We start from the raw sequence: 18227 nt of genomic DNA on the forward strand, positions 1-18227 counted from the left end.
TCCATACTTAGCCAATCAATGTAAGTCCTTGGAACCAAATCGAAAATCAAATTCAAATCGCGAAGTAGAATTAGTGTCGCCGACGTAACTCGTGAAACCGTAACATCGGGGAAAATAAGGATAAATAAAGTCGGAGCAAGCGTATCGCCTAGCTAAGGTCCAATCTATCAGACTCAAGTTTGCTACACCAGTCTACAGGTATCTAAGTCGACCGAGCGACGTCGGGGCAAAACTAAGGCCTATCGGATCTGAATCATGTATTTCTAAGGCAAACCCTAGTCAAACCTAAACTAAGGCCCAAATGCTTCAAATAGACAAGAATTAAGCATGCAAGCACCCCACATAGCGGGGAGGGTCCATTAATAACACAAAACATGCTCACAGTTACCCGATATTTCCCGAATTAGGCACCAAAATCACAATAAACAGAGGCGGATCAATTTTGGAGTCAAAACAAAAATCGTGAGGCCCGCGCTTAAAATTTCGGAATTGCCCCAAAAGTAGTTCTTAACAGCTTCCCGAACTTGTGTTCCATGATGGGACACAATTCGGGGCTCAGAAACAACACAGTACAAGCATACAACCAAAACCCAAATTTTCCTCAAGAACTAAAGGAATAGGACAACAGCTAATTCAACATATTTACCAAAAACGGGCGGTCTACAGTAAAATCTGATAACACCACAATGTTCTCCTCGAAAAACCACTCAAGATAGCCTCAAAAATCACTGAAATCGGACCTAAAATGGCTAAGAAAACAAGTCTAAAAATTTCCAAAATTAAGCTCCCAAAACGGGTGCGGTAGCAGGTATTTTTCGGAAATTACCTCAAACGGGGACTCCAAATCACTATCCGAGCTCACCAACACGTTGTCCTCGAAAATCTCACAACTTTGCCTTTTCAATCGCCCAAATCGATTGAGAGATGAGAGAGTTATGAGGGTTTGAAGTGTTGGAAAATTGGCTGATATATCTGCAGTAAATAGCAGATTTTCTTCAACTTTTTTATCAAAATTAGAAACTCCGACGGGGTGTTCCGATCTCGTTCGGAACCCCGTGAACGCAAACGAGATATGCAATCATACCAAATTCGATATTTCAGACTCAACGGCGAAGTCGAAATTTCCATCAGAGGTCATTTCGATAAAAAGTATGTCCCACTTTCAAAAGCCATTTTAAGTCAAAACCCACAAAAGGGCTCGGAAAGATATCGAGAACCTTCAGACACAAAAAAGAGTCAATCTAGACCAAACTTGACATTCCGGAGCTAACCGCGCTGACAGAATTCTCATTCGAGCGCATTTACCTAGAATGTTGACCAAAGTCAAACTTAGGCTTAGACTTAAAGTTAAAACGCCTAATCGCATCGACTCACACTGAAAACCTCAGGAGTCATGACGACCATGCTACTAGCCTAAAATGACCCTTTCAGAGCTGATGGAATTTTCAGAATTGGATTCCTATGTCATCTTGTTGAACTTTTGATCGAAAATGATCGTTAAAGGTTCATAAGCTCCAAAACACGAAAACTCGCACCAAGACCAAACAAACGACCAGGTGACCGAACTGTCAGTCCCAGCAAGTCATAAATGACTTGGGGTCGCTATAGGAACGCTCTAAACGATACACAGAAGGCAAGAAACAGAAATGACCAAGAGGGTCATTACAATATCCACTACTAAAAAGGACTTTCGTCCGCGAAAGAAAGGATCAAGAAGTACCTGAAGCCTCAAACAAGCTGGGAAACTGCTCTCGCATCTCCTGCTCGGTCTCCCAGGTAGCCTCCTCAACTGGACGATGCCTCCAACAGACCTTAACAACAGGAATGGCTCTTGAGCGCAATCTCCTCACATCTTTGGCTAGAATGGCAACTGGTTCCTCTACAGATGTGAAACTATCATCCAACTCGACTGCATCATACTGGAGCACATGGGACTCATCAGGAACATGCCGCCGCAACATCGAGACTTGAAAAACCGGGTGGATGGCTGAAAATGCTGGAGATACGGCCAACTCATAAGCAACCTCCCAAATTGTCCGGAGTATCTCAAAAGGCCCAATGTACCTGGGCCTAAGCTTGCCCCGCCTCCCAAACCTCATCACGCCCTCCATGGGCGACACACGGAGGAATACCCGGCACCAACAGAGAATCTCAAAGGTCGACGCCTCTGATCCGCATAACTCTAGTGCCTACTCTGAGCCATCCTAAGCCTATCCTGAATCAACCTCACCTGATCTAGGGCCTCCTGAAGCAAGTCTGTACCACGCGGCCTAGGCTCTGTAGATTGAAACCAACCAACTGAAGAGCAACAACGCCTACCATGTAATGCCTCGAATGGGGCCATCTGAATAATAGAGTGGTAGCTGTTGTTGTACGCAAACTATGCCAAAGGCAAGAATTTGTCCCACCTCCACAATCAATAACAAAGGCCCGCAAAATATCCTCAAGGACCTGAATAGTATGCTCCGCCTGGCCATCTGTTTGTGGGTGAAAAGTTGTGCTAAGGTGGACACGGGTGCCCAACTCCTCCTGGAAAGCCCTCCAAAAGCTGGAAGTGAACTGTGAGCCCCGGTTTGAAATGATAGAAACAGGCACGCCATGAAGACGGACCACCTCCCTAACGTAGATACGAACCAACCTCTCGGCACTGAAAGTAGTATGAACAGGAAGGAAGTGTGCTGACTTGGTCAATCCATCCACGATGACCCAAATGCTATCAACACCTTTAGAAGTCCGAGGCAACCCCACAACGAAGTCCATAGTGATAACCTCCCACTTCCACTCCGGAATGGGTAAAATCTGGAACTCACCACCAGGCCTCAAATGCTCGGCCTTTACCTGCTGGCAGCACAAGCAACGGGAAACAAAGTCAGCAATATCTCTCCTCATGCCACTCCACCAGTAATGCTGCCTCAAATCACGATACATCTTTGCTGTGCCCGGATGGATAGAGTATCTATACTCATGTTTCTCAGAAAGTATCAACTGTATCAAATCTCCAACTCTCGGAGCACAGATACGGCCGAGAAATTTCAACACTCTATCAGGATCTAAGGTAGCCTGACCAACGTCACCCGCAAACACTCGATCTCTAAGGGCCACCAAGGTATCATCCTCAAACTGGCAACCATGGATCCTATCAAGCAAAGAAGACTGAACTCCCATAAAGGCCAACATGCGTCTAGAATCTGAGATATCCAACCGAACCATGCTATTAGCTAAGGACTGAATGTCCAAATCTAAGGGTCGCTCCTCAACAGATAAAAAGGCTAGACTACCCATACTCACCGCCTTCCGGCTCAAGGAGTCCGCTACCACATTCGCCTTACCCGGATGATAGAGATTAGAGAGGTCATAGTCCTTCAGGAGCTCAATCCAACGACGCTGCCTCGAATTAAGGTCCATCTGGCTCATGATGTACTGAAGACTCCTATGATCAGTATAGATCTCACATCGAACTCCATACAAGTAGTGCCTCCAAATCTTAAGCGCGAAAACTACTGCCGCCAACTCCAAGTCATGAGTGGGGTAGTTTCTCTCGTGGATCTTAAGCTGCCTCGACGCATCAGCAATAACCCCACCCTGCTGCATCAATACACAACCCAAACCAATTCTGGATGCGTCACAATAAACCGTGAAGCCCTCGCCCCCAACTGGAAGAGTCAATATAGGAGCGTTGGTCAATAACTCCTTGAGCCTGAAAAAGCTTACCTCACACTCCTCTGACCAAACAAAGGGAACATCAACACGAGTCAGCTGGGTCAGAGGGGCTACAATAGTAGAAAAACCCTCAACAAAGCGTCTGTAGTGGCCTGCTAGTCCGACGAAGCTCCGAATCTCAGTAACTGAAGTAGGCCTAGCCCAATCACGAATAGCCTCAATCTTCGCCGGATCTACCATAATACCCTCCTTAGATATAGCATGCCCCAAGAACGCTGCAGAGTCTAACCAAAACTGGCACTTTGAGAACTTGGCATAAAGCCGCTGATCTCTCAAAGTCTGGAGCACAATCCTCAAATGCTGTTGATGTTCACTCCGGCTCCGCGAATATACCAGTATGTCATCAATGAAGACAATAACAAATAAATCAAGGTATGGCCTGAATACACGTGTCATCAAGTCCGTGAAGGCGGAAGGGGCATTATTCAACCCAAAAGACATCACAAGGAACTCATAGTGGCTGTAACGAATCCTAAATGCAGTCTTAGGGATGTCCGCTGTCTTAATCCTCAGATGATGGTACCCAGACCTCAAATCAATCTTAGAAAACACGGCGGAACCCTGAAGCTGATCAAACAAATCATCGATATGAGGCATGGGGTAACGGTTCTTCACCGTCACCTTGTTCAGTTGCTTGTAGTCAATGAACATTCTCATAGTCCGGTCCTTCTTCTTCACAAATAGAACAGGAGCACCCCAAGATGTAACGACCCGAAAATGATAGAGTGAAACTACAGCCTCACATGTGAGTTTCGAGTCGAGAACTTAATGAAATGATTATATTTGAATTTGACCCAAAAAGTTCTAAAAAATGTGCTTCGGAAGTTACCGAAAACTTGTTTAGCTGTATATAAAAAGATCCGTTTCGTTTTTCGAAAATCCGACTTCATATTCTTGTTTAGGGGGTCAAATTGAGTGGGAAATGGGTCTAACCCAAATTTTAGAGCAACCGTATCAAAATCCGAAATTTCAAAGTGAAGCCTTTTTCGAGGGTCTACTTTGGAGGGTCATATCTCCTAGCACACAAATTATTTGGGTGGCCAATAATATATCCATGGAAAGCCCTTTGAGTTAGCTACCTAACGCACTTCGTTTCATCTCATTCGGAGTTCGGACGAAGAAGTTATGCCCATTTTCGTAAAATCTGTCCGGCAGAAAAAGGCAATTTCCAGTAGCTAATTTTACTGTTCACCCGCCCCATTTTTTTTCTAAGTGTTGGACGAATTTTTTTCCAAAGGGCATATATTATTTCCTAGATACCATTAATTCAATTCCCATCCCTAAAACATTTCCCTCTCTACAATCCTCCATTAAGAAGAAGAAGAACTTGGAGCTAGGGCTTGGATTCAAGGCTTTCTTCATCAATTTTCTTGGGGAATCATAGCAAAGGTATGGTGACCCTTGATCCTTGATTATCTTTCCTTCAAGGAGTCCATTAAAAAGGGTTTCAAAAGTCTTCAAAGAACAAAATTTCTATTTTCTATTCTAAGTATGAGTTCATGGGTAAAATGTTTTCAAAGTCATTATATTGGTGAATGGAAGTTGTATTTATGATTTTAAGATGATTTTATATGAAACTTCTTCAAGAACCCATGATTTCTCTCTATTCCTAGTTTATACCTTTATGAAGTGGGTTGCTTGATAATGAATGTATATGAATCAAACTTGTTTAAATGTCTTTAGATTGTTGGAGTATGTCATTACCCATGCTTATTTTATGGTGTATTGTTGGTATATGGATGAATTGAGGATTGTGGCCTTATGGGCAAGTTATGGATGAATTCTCTTGTGGTAATAAAAATGGTTGGGACATGAGTGTTGTTGATTATGGCTTTGGAGGATGGTAAGTTAGCTTAATCTCATATTATGGATAAAAATTGTTCTTGCTTGGTTTGATCCACTTATGGTGGAGGTGTTTAATTATGAAATGTATTGTGACCATGGCCTTAAAGGCATAGTATGAGAAATTGGAGTGTTATCATTACATTATATGAATGAGAATTCAATGGAGATAATGTGATCATGTTATGAACGTAAAGGTGTTGCTATTGAAAGATTATTTCTCAATTTGACACTCATGAATGTTGATGATAGAATATGAAGGATTCTTCAATATAAAGTATACCTTGAATTGGTAAGACTTATGCATCATTTTCTTGTATAAATGATTATATTGTTGATTGTTGAATCCTCGGATCTGTAGGCTAGAGGCACCCTTCCACACGAGCTTATAATGAACCTTGGAATCGGTAGGCCTATGGCACCTTTCCATGAAGGTTAATGATGAGACTTGAACCGGTAGGCCCATGGCACCCTTTCAAGAGGAGTTAATGAGCTTTCCTAAATGAACCTTGAAACGGTAGGCTTAAAGCACCCTTTCACGTGTTAATGAATGTAATTTTGAGTTGGTAGGCCAATGGCACCTCTCATATGTGATAATGTCAAGTTAACGAACTATTCTATGGGAATGTATGCTAAGCACCGAGTGGATTTGGTTAGATGGAAACTCCCCCAATAGTTAGGCGTGAGTTTCAATGATAGTCTACCTTATCCCATAAACTATGTGCCCGCATAGGTAGCTAGTGGATCCATTAAGCTATATATCGGTCTTCCTTAGGCAAGTAGACCACCTCTTTATGGTGTGGGGATTTATGACACCGGATTCCATGACAAGCTCTCATGGTCTATGTCGGTTAAACGCTTACTTCCCATCATGTGAGATTTCATTATGGTTTCTTGATAAGCTCTACAAAGTGTAGGTAGTAGTATGGGATGCTACCTATACATTGCACGAGTAGGCTTGGAGAGGGTCATAGTGAGTTTCTCTAAATCCTAATGTATGTGCCACAAATGTGCCCTAAATGAGGTTATTAAAGAATGTTGGCTCTCGAATGTTTAATATGAGATGCATGCTATACTTGGGTTATATTATGAGTTATTTTCCCTTGTCATGTCTTAATTAATGATATACCTCTTATGTATGAATATTGTGCAAAGGTGAAAGAAAGGAATGATAAGTTACTTTAAGTGACCTAAATGTGGTACCTTAGTATGGATAGTGGTATGGGACGCCATCCATACATTGCACGAGGTATAACATAAGGATTCTTGAGGTGAAGGTCCAAGGTAAAGGTTTTCATGTTGAAATTGTTTAAAGGTAATATTATGACTTACTTGATGTTTATGCTTGTATTGTATGTCTTTTATGCAACTATTCATGGTACTTCAAAAAGTGGCATAATGCATGGTTTCTAACCAAAATGTCCCTTTTAAAGCATGTTTTGCATGGTCATCATACTTAGTACTTAATTGTGCTAATTCCATATTTCTCTATTTTCTATAAGTGTAGGTTCCGGCAAGTGATCACTCCTAGCTAGTTTGAAGTGTTGGATTGCTTTCCTCCAAGACTTGATATGTCCTCATGGATTCGAGGATAAGACTTTTAAGTCCTTTTGTTCATGTAATAGACTTAATAGACTTCTTTTGATTGTAAAGGGCCGTGTCCCTACTTATGTTTTGTGACTGTGTCTAAGATGGCCATGTGAGACTTAGACTTCCACTGTGTGTTTTTAAAGTTGTTTTAATGAAGTTCAAATGTGTGGATGTAAATAAGTTTTTTTTTATTCCGCACTATTTTCATTATTGAATGCAATGAATGACTATGTAGCTCGTATAAGGCCCCTTCGGGGTCGAATACGCCATGTTACGACTAGGGGGTACTCTCGAGTCATGACATAAGGCGACACACTCGGACGGATAAACCCCTTACCTAAGAGATCCTCTAACTGAACACTAAGCTCCCTGAATTCTGCAAGAGCCATTCGGTAAGGCAGAATAGAAACAGGCCGAGTACCTGGCTCAAGCTCAATCAAAAAATCAATATCACGCTCTGGGGTAGGCCAGGTAGGTCTGTAGGGAACACATCTGCAAACTCTCTAACCGCAGGAACTAAGTCAACTGAAGAGCCCTCCCTACTCACATCTCGCAGATAAGCCAAATAAGCTAAACACCCAGAAGCAACCAACCGTCTAGCCCGCATAAAAGAGATGATCCCTGTCGGTGTGTGACTATGAGCACCCTGCCACAACACTGGGGAAATGCCAGGCATGGCAAAAGTAACGGTCTTGGCGTAGCAATCCAAGACCGCATGGTTGGGGGATAACTAGTCCATGCCTAAATTTACATCAAAATCAACCATATCTAGCAGAATAAGATCAACTCTTGTAGCACAACCTTGTATAGTCACTAAGCAATATCGCAATAACTGATCCACTACTAAGGACTCACCCACCGGGGTCGAAACATGAACTGGCTCTGCCAAAGACTCAGACCTCATACCCAATCGGGGAGCAAAATAAACAGATACATACGAGAATGTGGACCCGGGATAAAATAATACTGTAGCAGACTGATGGCATAATAAAAGTGTACCTGTAATGACATCGTCAGATGCCTTAGCCGTCGCCCTCGCCGGGGCTGCGTAAAAATGGCCCTGAGCACCTTTGCCCGATGCATCTGATCTATCGCCTAAGCTGCCTCCCCGAGCTCCACCTCTGGTACACTGTCGACTGTCCCGACGACCCTGGTCCTGACCAGCACCTCTAATTAGAGGGGGCACTGCTGAAACTGGTCTAGGTGCAAGGGGAGCTGGTACAATCGCTCCTCGCCCTCGCCGATGGCACTCTCTGGAACAATGGTCAAGCGCACCGCAATCAAAACACCCCAAAGCTGAACACCGTGAAGTAACCCAACCGCGATAGGAAGGTAGGGAATTTGATCCCCTCGAACTCTGGCCCGTACTAGGACCACCCTAGTGATGCTGGCCTCCCTCAGAAGCAGGTAATGCCGCCTGAACAAGACGACTGGACTGACCCTGTTGGAACCTCTAGCGGGGCCTATCATAGGAGTCTCTCCCTCTAGTTTGGGACCCGCTGTAGCTGCCCTGGTAGTGTGCCCTCTTATCGCTGCCCCCTTGGGCCTCGCGATGAATATGCTCTATGGATCTGGCATGGTCGACTACATCAAGAAATGAACGGCCGGCCGAAACCAAATGCTCTGTGTCAACCCTCAGACGATACCGTAACCCACGTACAAAACAACGAACTCTCTCCTCCTCTGTGGGTAGGATCATGGTTGCATGTCGAGATAACTCATTGAACCTCATCTCGTACTCTGAGACGGTCATAGGGCCCTGCTCCAATCTGGAGAACTTATCACGAAGCCTATCCCCGACGCTCCGTGGCATGAACCGGGGCAAGAAAGCCTCTACGAACTCACTCCAAGATACAGGAGGCTATCTAGCTGGCCTGTACTCTCGATACGAGCGCCACCACTGCCTGGCTGGCCCACGAAACTGATGAGCGATGAAGTCGGCTCCTCTCGACTCTAAGACGCATAATGACTGTAGCTGCTCCTGACAAGTGAGCAAGATCTCGTGGGTATCCTCCCCAATCGCCCCTGAGAATATCGGTGGTGCCAACCTCTGGAACACCCCAAGCATCTTCTGCTCGCGCAGTGGAATCGCCCCGTCCTTTAAGTCTAACACGACAGCCACATAAATTGGTGGCGGCTGAACCTCTGGTGCCGCTGTGGCAGGCTGACCCTGCGGCGCTGGAGCTGGTGCTGCGGGGACTAGTGCTGGTACCTATCGTATCTCCCCAATAGCTGCTAGTATCTGAGTCAGCAGAGCATGAAGATCAGGAGCTGCAACTGCAGCTGGTGCAGGTGGTGGTTGGGCTGGCTCTGGCCCCACCGACTGCGGAGGTACATATGCTGCCTGAGGCTCCTCCTTCCTATCTCGGGTTGGTGCTACTACCCTGCCTCGACCTCGGGGTCAGAGTCTACCCCAAACTGAGGCTCTGCCTGCAGGCTCAGGTGCGCCACCCCTGGCCGCGCCACCTCGGGAGCGAACCATTCTGCGAAAGAGTGAAACAAGTGAGATTTCCAGAAACCAATGAGACACAAGCTGCTCGAAAGTGAAACAAAAGAGGAAATTTTCCTAAGGACATCCTTTAGCCTCCCGAAGATAAGTTACGGACGTGTCCGCACCGATCCGCAGAACTCTACTACACGTTAGCTCTGTACAAGTGAGACCGGTGGACCTGAGGCTTCGATACCAACTTGTCACGACCCGATTTCTAAAGTCATGATGTCACCTATTATAACCCACCAGCAGGTAAGTCAACCCGTAACCCGGAATAACAAGTAATGGGTCTGAGGGTAGAAACTTAACAAGAGTAGGCAAATAACAATATACATAGGCGAAAGTAACCCAAAACATAAATACAAATAAAGATCCCTCTCAGAACCTGAAAGTCACTAGTACAGAGCTACTAACAAAATGAGTACAAGTCCCAAAAGTGGACAACAAAGACTGGATTGTCTCGAAAGGTAAAAGACAAGTCTATATATACAAATGGAGACTGAAATAGTACAAAACGTCGTGTGCTCACTCCCGTCTCCGGAACAGTCTGCTCCAAGCTGGATCAACGCTGGCTACTAGTGCCCGGACCTGCATCACGAAATAGATGCAGAGCGTAGCATGAGTACCAAAACAACAGGTACCGAGTAGGCATCATAGGCTGACTGAACTTAAAAAGTAAAGGCAATATGAAAAGAAGGAATACACAAATCGAGGTCAAGAAAAAAAATCTAACTAACAAATCAATGCACACGAGTGTACAAAGAAATAACTAAAGTAATCTATAAGCTAACTACACCTAGCTGGACCCCCATAAGCCCAGAAGGTGCACTCGTGCGCAAGTTAAATAAAACCCGAACGGAACCCCATAAGCCCAACGAGTACACAGAATAACTAAAACTAAAGAGAATTGCATATAAGAACCCAAGAGCGAAGAACATCGAACCAGAACCTCAACCCTAATTAGTAGAATCTGACAGTACGGAGGCCGGACCTCGAACCGGATGCTCACCAGAAGTACCCAAGTAACCAATCACAATTGACAACTATAAGAGGCCGAAACTCTAACCGGATGCTCTATATAGGTATCTGTGCAATAGAGGCCGGACCTTAAATCAGATGCTCTATATAAGTATCTGGGCAATAGAGGCCGGACCTTAAACTGGATGCTCTATAAAGGTGCCAATGTAGCTGCCGAAAGAGTCCTAATCGATCCACACTCATAAATGTCCGTGGAAGGCCGTCCATACTTAGCCAATCAATGTAAGTCCTTGGAACCAAATCAAAAATCAAATTCAAATCGCGAAGTAGAATTAGTGTCGCCGATGTAACTCGTGAAATCGTAACATCGAGGAAAATAAGGATAAATAAAGTCGGAGCAAGCGTATCGCCTAGCTAAGGCCCAATCTATCAGACTCAAGTTTGCTACACCAGTCTACAGGTATCTAAGTCGGCCGAGCGACGTCGGGGCAAAACTAAGCACTACAAGAAAAACAGTCTCCAAGGAAGGGAAATCTAGTCCCTAAAAGTGCAAATCTGGTCCCAAACGCGCAATTAAGACCAGAAAAATCTGGTCGTCACCTGTCCCAAATATTGCCGTCGCCAATGGTCAATCACGACGAGTTCAATCTAGTCGTGAAATCCTTTTAGGGACTAGTTATCTAGTCTCAAATAGGCCAATGATATCTTGGCATTCAGGTCGTTAAAACTTTTTTGCAACCTGCCACAACCTGGTCCTAATAGATATTTGGAGACGAGTTTGACCTGGTCCTAATAGATTATTGGAGACGAGTTTGACCTGGTCCTAATAGATCATTGGAGACGAGTTTGACCTGGTCCTAAAATAGTGTTAGAGACCATTCACAATCTGCTCCTACTATAGCTGTAGCGACCATAACGAAGTGGTCCTAGAGAACTTTTAAAGACAAACAACAACCTGGTCCTAATATAGCTTTACAGACAAGCATCATTTCTAGTCCTAGCTTATTCATTAGGGACGAGCAACAATTTTGGTTGTAGATTGACCTTTAGAGACAATCAATAATTTTGGTCTCTAATTGACCACCATTGATCCTACAACCATTGATAAATCACAATAATCTATACTCATTAATAAATATGAAAATTAATTACTACTAAAAATCTTGATACAAAAAACAAATTATATAGAGAGAGGGGGCAGGACGATAGAAATAAAGAGTGTGATTGATTACAATCATTTGTTAACATCCCATAATGTTAGTTTCAATACTTTTTTAATTAACAAAAAAACATAGATAATATTCAAGGTTTTGCATAACATTCGCAGCAAACTAATATTAATGAGTTAGTGCATCTTCTAAACTTGTATCTTTGCTGAAGAATGAACAAAAGTTGGGCAGAAAACTTAATGTTTAAGTCTTTGTCAAGTGATATCCAGAAACATCTACAAAAGCTGCAGGAAATAAGAAAAAACTATTAGATAAACTTCTAGATACATTAATCAAGAATCCAACATTTATTTTGAAGAACCATAGCTATATATATAATATTTAGTAGAACAACTTTGCAGCAATGGTAAAACAGAAAGTGGGCACGTTCTGGATGAACAACTGGACAGAAAATGGGAAAACAGAGAACCTGACAGCAATATCTGCAGCATATTTTAAAACAAAGTTTGTGCGGTTATGCAGCTGTGCAGAAAATGAAAAACAGAGCCTAACATAATTAAGAAAGTTCTGCAATTATCTTCTTAATGTTGCACCCACAGGGATATTTCATATTCAAATTCCAATCAACAAAGGATAGGGATCAGATCCTACAAGTCGGGCCTTACATGTATAAGAACAAACCTATGGTGGTCAAGTTGTGGGAGGTCGATTTTTCTTTCAACCAGGATGTGTTGAGTATCAATCCACTATCGCCTTGAGTGTTGGTATAACAAGGACACAAAGGAGCAGCAAGATTGTGCAGAAAAGGAGTTCGAACAACCTTAAAAAAAAAAAGAAGAGAAACATGAAGAAAAAGGTAGCCATTTCTCTCGACTTGATTGGTTGCAACTCCAGCCGAAAGGATTTTTGTAGTAAGTCTAGTAATTCAAGTGAATCTCTTGTAGGTTGTTTGAGAAACCAATGGTACAAAGGTGACGATGCATGGATAACTGAAATCGATGAAAAAATTGTTAAGGGCTCACAATGCTATCTCATGTACTATGTACAGAAGATGCTCTACCACAAGAGTTGTGAGGATGTTAGCTGCCAGCCAATTTTCCTGCGAGCAGACATATTTGTTCCGATAGTTGGTTTTTTTAGAAACTTTAGAGTTTTGTGTGTCAGACTGGAAGGCCTTCTGCATAATTATGGCTAGCTAGGGAATAGTATTCAGTCAGGCCCATAAAGCATGATGGTAAGTCTAGGGACTCTCCATAAGTGATCTCATTTCCCGTTGGTTCGTCAAAGAGTTATTATGGTAGAGAAGTTATCAATAAGTTGCAGGAGGATTAAATATGTTGCAGCAGTCCATAAAACAGTAAAACAGAGAAGCAACAGTGCATAAAGAAATGTTCTTGTCAGTACAAGCTGGGAAAGGATTCTCTATCAAGAAATGTTGCAGCAGTGCATAAGAAAATAAAACAGAGAAGCTGGTTGCAATGTTGTAGCAGTACAAAAAAAAAATTAAAAAAAATTTGTATCGTTATGCAACTGTGCAGAAAATAAAATGAGGGACTACAAATGTGTGGTATGAGAATTGGACTACAATATTTAGTTCCTTCTGAATTAAAGATTAACGAAAATTTGGAGGATGTATCGGAGCTTATTAGATCTAAGAATGAATAAGAATTTCTCATTATTGAGATTTACCTAAGACTGTACAAATAGGTGTATGTTCAAAAATGGCTTTCCTTATTTGAAGTCCCATTTAGTTGCTCAATCATTCAAAACTTTCTCTTGAATGTTTGGTGGTTTATATGTACAACTGTGCATCTCCTTAGTCTATCTGTACAGTAGCAAGTCTTTTAGAGTAGAATAATCAGAAAAACGATTGATCAAGTTTTATCTGGCTTAACTCGACTGTCTTAGAATCAAGCTCTAGTACTTGCTGCCATCTAAGCTTCACAGTTAAGAAAAGTTTGTCATTTTTGCTCCCTTTACTGTAAAGGTGAAATGACTCAAATGATGTTCAAAGCTTTACATAGACTGCTGCCTTTTTTAATGAATGGGAGGTAGAACTTGCCCTGTGTCTCATACACTACTTATCAGACATTAATAGCTAGGACCTTAGGTGTAGAGACATATTTCTGCCTTCATCTAGCCAAAGATGGATATTTCATATTCAAATTCCAATCAACAATAAAACAATAAAACAGAGAAGCAGCCGTGCATAAAGAAATATTCTTGTCAGTACAAGCTGGGAAATGTTGCAGTGGTGAATAAAACAATAAAACAGAAAAGCTGGCAGTAGAAAAAAAATTTGTGTCGTTAGAATTTTATTTCCAGAATTTTTACAGCAGCACATAATCTTTTTTTAAAAAATTGAGTCGTTATGCAACTGTGCAGAAATAAAAGGAGGGACTACAAATGTCTGGCATGAAAATTTGACTAAATTGGGTTGTCTATATCACATAGTTCCTTCTGAATTCAAGATTAACGAAAATTTAGAGGAAGTATCGGAGCATATTACTGAAGGATCCCGGAATGAACAGACTCTACAACGAAATTTCCATGAAGACATTGTAGAGCACATTAAGAAGGAAGTACAAATTGATAAACTAACAGGATACTGGGTCAGACCATGGTGGATGGCCACCAGTACAGGCAAATTCACAGTTAACAGTGCATAGAATATAATCAGAAACAAAGGATCCCCTAACTAAGATTACTCACAGACGTGGGATACAGGGCTACCATTCAAATCAAGTTACAAGCTCAAATGTTCAAATGTTGAGTGTACATAATGTCCAGATTGAACGATTGAACTTTCCAAGCAAAGAATATCAAGTTACAAGCTCAAAAGTTCACATATCAAGATGAAGGGCAGGCATACAAGTTATCCAGGTATTTCATCCACCAGATAAGAACAAGTTTCATTTAGGATCAGTAGATTGAAACATTTCTTTTTCACATTGAAAGATCAGTAAATTGACATTAATCACACATTCATTATGATGCGACATCTCAACAAAATTAATTAAAAAGTTAGGTATAATGTTACTAACTTGAACGGCTGAAAAGGCAGGAGTCATTCAGTTGAAACAGATGTTATAGGTCGGACATGTGCTTGCTGAGCAGCGAAGAACTCTTTCATTTTCATTATTTCTTTCATCTCATCTTCTATGGTAGATAAGCGAGCATTCAAAGATTTGTTTTCCTCGTTCAGGGATTTGTTTTCTTCATTCAAGGATTTGATATCCTCTCGAGTTGAACGTAGCGCGGACAACAATTCAGCCTTTGAAGAAGTGCCACCTTTCAAGTCTTTTGCCTTTACTCCACCCCCAAATCCAAATACATGGCTACGAGTTTGAGGTCCACAACATTTTTCAACAATATCTATAGTAGGTAGGGATGGATCTGCTTGAACCATTTCTTCGATTTGAGCCTACAAAATCTATCAAAGAACATTTTCTATCATAACACATCAATTTCAAGTAATTAATATGTTCAATTTACAAAACGCACATGTTTTTCAATTGCTTCAGGTTCAACAAGCTTGTTATCTTTCTTACGAGTCTCAAAGAAAATAGTCGCCAAATCTGGTGGATTGCCATCTTTCCCACCCTTTACATCAAAGTCAAACATGTCAAATAGCACGCACCTCATAATTAGTCTATTTAGAAAAATAATGTTATGATATTACCTTTTGATAGATAATCTCTCTAATAGGCTTGCTACCAATATGATGAAGCATCTTCAACTTAGCTCGGTTTGTTGCATTTCTGTTGCTTCTTGCCTGCACTTATTCAACAATAAGCTTCTAGTGCAAGTACTTATAAAAAATGGGATCTTAGCTAGAGACATGTTCTATACTTAGGTTTGTTTTCAGATATATAAGCTGCTAAGAAGGGAAATCAAATTGCATAAAAGAGTAGCAAAGTAGACTATTTATTCAATAGGCATACCTGAAAACTTTCAGAAGCAAAATGCTCCTTTACTAACCACTCCCATTCTTTTTTGTCTACTCCAGTTGGAACATTCTTAAGAGACTGTTGAATTGGCTTGTCCTTCACATATTTTGCATGCAAGTGTCCTCTCCATTTGTTCCATAACTCGTTCATCCATCCCAAGATATGATCACGATGCTCATTCATATCAACACTCTCAAATTTATGCTACAACAATTTAAAAATGAGTTATTATCTACAGGTATTATATCTGTTTCTCAATAGTTTGTTTCCAAATCATAAAAACACTCTAAGGTACTTGATTATAGATTCTCTATCTATTACAATTGATTATCGATACTAGCCATTGTATATAGACTTCTAAAATCAGGAACATCGACTATTTGGACAGAACACATGGCTTATCAGGTAACATTAAAGAATTTGAATCAGGTGTATATTTGTTACCTCAACAGCTGCCCACATGTGATTCAACTTTTCTTGCTTAATATCATGCCACGATGATACTCCCAAGGGACAAATATTACGATCACGAACAATTTTCCCCAAATGCCTTGAAAACAGATTGCTATTTGTTCCAACCGTTCGATTATTGTAAAAGGTTACTTTTAACTTTTGTCCAATTTCCAGTGAAGCAACTTCTTTACATTTGTTGCTTCCTCGAACTTTTCTTACCTTTGTAGGATTAGATGAACCTACAACTGCATAATTTGATAAAAACTATTGATATCAAACTCAATTATAAGACTTAATAACATCTGAAAATTTAAGATATCATACCGTTTTCAGTTGTTTGAGTGTGTTTCATAACTTGATCACTAGATGGAGGCAATGAAACATAGGTTTGCATATCCTCTTTCTCAAGAACATTTTTTGTCACTTTTTGCATTTTTTGACTAGAGGAGAAGGTAGAACCTGATTTTGTGCTTTTAGAAGGAGTTTGCATATGTTGATTAGCACAAACAACACTCTTGTTGAAAGATCCCACATCATATTCGGAAATTCCTACAGATGAGCTCAAAGATCCAGATTTTTGCTTCAGACCATTTCCTATAGCAGTTGGACTCACTAGCGTAATATAAGAGTTTATCAAAAAAAAAAATGAAAACATAACAGATTTGCAAAAAATATATGTTTGAAAAAATCCTACTTGTTTCAACTTCTTGGGTGTATTTCTCAACTTGAATAGCCGATGTAGGAAATGAATTATTAATTTGCACGTTCTCTTTCTCAGAAACGATGGAGTTCTTATGTATCGTTTGCATTCTTTGACTAGCGAACATGGTAGACTTTTTTAGTACTTGTTCTCTTCCCTTCTCGATAGAACCTAAAAAAAAAAAAAGACAAATCATATTACCAATAAACAATATGTTCTGCATCAAACAGAGCAATCAAGGATTATATCACATGACATGAGAATGACTAGAGACGTTTGAAATTGTGCTAACAAGTAAGGATGAAATCCATACTTAATAAGTTGACAAATCTATCACAAGACATGAGAAGGACTAGAAATGTAAACACTTTGTTAAGGTGATTCTGCATCAAGAGTTCTCATTTGTGAATATTTGATATTCTGCATCAGTTTTAGATTCGACAGTTAACACTCAACTGGAAGGATTAATACAAAGGTTTAGGCATTTGTTTCAGATTACCAGTAAACAATTAAAGATTTCTCATATGGACTGAAGCAAAAGAATACAAAATATCTTACTTGTTTCAATTTCTTTGATGTACTTCTTAACTAGATCACTTGATTGAGGCAATAAACTCTTAGATGGCGTAGTCCCTTTCTCGCCCAAACTTTTAAGCCCTCGTCCCCGTCCCTTTCCTATAGCACCAGGCGCGACAAATGTATATCTGATAGTACTCTTCATATTAGAACCGACCTCATTTTCAATCTTCAATGGTTTCATCTTGAACCTGCAAAAAGAGTCAAAATTTTAAAATTGAACCAGAAAAATATGTAGCAATATAGTAATAAAAGAAATTGTTCCATCATAATATTTAACAATGAATATATTAATTCATAAAAAATACTTCACCTCATTAGTTGTTTTTCTTTTCTTTTGTGAAGGACTTCCTAACTCTACAATATCATCATCTATTTGTTCCACAATCTCATAGGCATCACGAGGTTGAGTCTTCCTCACTACTTTCCAACCTTTGTTGGAATTATCATTAGCATAAAACACTTGAGATGCTTGATCCGCTAAAACAAACGGCTCATTTGTCTTCAAAAATCTATCCGGATTAACACTCACAAAATCATACTCATCCTTTTTAACTCCTTTTACTTCATCATACACATCTAACCAATTACATCGAAATAAAGTCACTCTTCTATCCATGACAAATTGCAACTCAATTACTTCTGTTAAGACTCCATAGTAATCAAGATTCTCACTATCTTCATCATTCTCACCCAATACAACAACACCACAATTTTGAGTTCTTAACCTTTTATCATAATCTTCTACATGAAATCTA

At 40.8% G+C, this 18227-nt stretch overlaps 1 pseudogene; it reads right to left on the reverse strand.

Annotated features, from left to right (window-relative positions):
• Positions 1–1709: 1709 nt before the first annotated feature.
• LOC125842796 (uncharacterized) overlaps positions 1710–18227 on the reverse strand; it is a 42009-nt pseudogene continuing 25491 nt past the window's right edge.

This window comes from Solanum stenotomum, chromosome 10 (genome assembly GCF_019186545.1).
Source record: "Solanum stenotomum isolate F172 chromosome 10, ASM1918654v1, whole genome shotgun sequence".
In the NCBI taxonomy this organism is placed as follows: Eukaryota; Viridiplantae; Streptophyta; class Magnoliopsida; order Solanales; family Solanaceae; genus Solanum; species Solanum stenotomum.